Source organism: Pipistrellus hanaki, assembly GCF_964339955.1.
Source record: "Pipistrellus hanaki genome assembly, chromosome: 9".
In the NCBI taxonomy this organism is placed as follows: Eukaryota; Metazoa; Chordata; class Mammalia; order Chiroptera; family Vespertilionidae; genus Pipistrellus; species Pipistrellus hanaki.
In genome coordinates, this window is record NC_140511.1 from 67509381 (window position 1) to 67511202 (window position 1822).

The window sequence follows — 1822 nt, forward strand, 5'->3', positions numbered from 1 at the left end:
CAGCTTGCACTTCAGTACAGCCAGCAATCCACACGCTTTGACCTCCATGAATCTCATTACAGTGTCAACCATTCTACATATGTCCTATTATCTAGCATTTTCTTTAAAATATAAAGACAACACATGATCTCGTAACACATCCAAATGGTTTAGGAGTAAATGTGACACTTCTCCAGATCCTATCGGTCAATCTGACACTCTTGGGGGATCACTGTTAACAATTTCTCGTGTTATTGCACACGTAGTCATGTGTATGTTCAACATAGGTGGGTGTACCCAAGTCTATTTAACTGGCCTCCGTGGTGAGCACTGAGATGGTTTCCCATTCATTACCGCTACAAATAACACTGCAAAGACCCCCTTCACATGCAGGTGTTTCTGCAGGCAGAGCCTCAGAAATGGGGTTGCTGGGCCACGGAATTTGTGCACCTAATGGATGCTGCCAAACTGTCTTCAGAAAAGGCTGACCTAATTTCTTCTCCAGAACAAGGCCTGGGGCGTTGATCACAGCATCCCCGGTACATAGTAGGTTCACTCAAGGCTTCTTGAGGGAATTTTTTGGTTGCTAAGCACCAGTCCTTTTCCCAAAGAAAAGTGGAAGCCCTTCTGTCCCTACAGAGTCTGTGAAATCAACTGTGGGACCAGGAGAACATGAGCCATCCCATTCGGCTCTCTGGGCCACAACAGATCCTGAGGCGGCCTGGGTACTTCAGTGTAAGTGGGGAGCCTGTGGTTTTTGTCTTCAAAGCTGGCCTCGAGGATCTGGGTTGCCATAGCAACTCTTGAGCAGGGTCGCCTTTTCTCTTTCCTCCATCTTGGGAGCCCCGGTTGCCATAACAACCATTGGTACACTCCTCTCCCCAACTCTGCCACTGGGCCTCTGGCTTCCCTTCTGGCACTACTCTTCTCAGGACTGGAGTGACCTCGATGCCACTGGGCTCATGCACCTAGGGATCCTCCTGAGAGGAGATCTGAGGGAGGCCACTCCTTGGAGAGGGAGGTAGCAGAAAGCAGCATGGCCACTGTGAGGGGGAGTGGGTCCAGGTGAGGGGAGAATGAGGGCCATGTTCCTTCCAAGCCCAGTGGGAAGGCTGTTATGCTCACCACTATGCCACCAGCAATGCCCAGCCCAGCCCAGCTGGGTCACTGTCACCTGGTGACTGGAAGATGAGGTTCAGGGGTAGTTTGGGGATCAATAGCTACAAGGGCCATGTGGCCGAGCATGCTTCCTCAGTGCTCCCATTTTAAATGGTGGAACAGATGGAGCTCTCCAGGGGTCCTCAGCTGTGGAGGAGGCAGGAGACCTGGGCCATGGAGACCACTCACAGGCCCTGCCAAGACCACCTTGGAGTTCATCGCAGTGCTCTTCAGAGTGCCCATAAGTGAAGTGCCATGCATGTGTTAGCATGACAGCATAGGCTGTGGCCAAATTACAGAGGGACATCTGAGGATTCTGTTGACACTTGGAAAATACGGCTAAGAGAAAAAAGCAGAACCCCAAGTGCTATGTGGATATTGACTGCAACTGTGTAATTATATCTACACCCCACCCCCAACTCCACAAGGAGATGGATATTTTCTCTGGAGGAACTAAACAGCCTCCCCCGCTTCCCCGTCCTCTCTCCTCAAACCCCCCCCCCCCCTCACCCCAATAACCGCTTGATGCTTAAGTTTAGGCATCTCTAGCAGATAAGCTGGCAGGAGCACCTGATGGTTCTACAGAGGAGTTCATCCAATCGACAAGTCAAATTCAGACATTTAAAGTCTCCCTCCAGTTGGCTTTTTTGTGGCCTACTCTTAGATGTGAACAGAAAACCAAGGA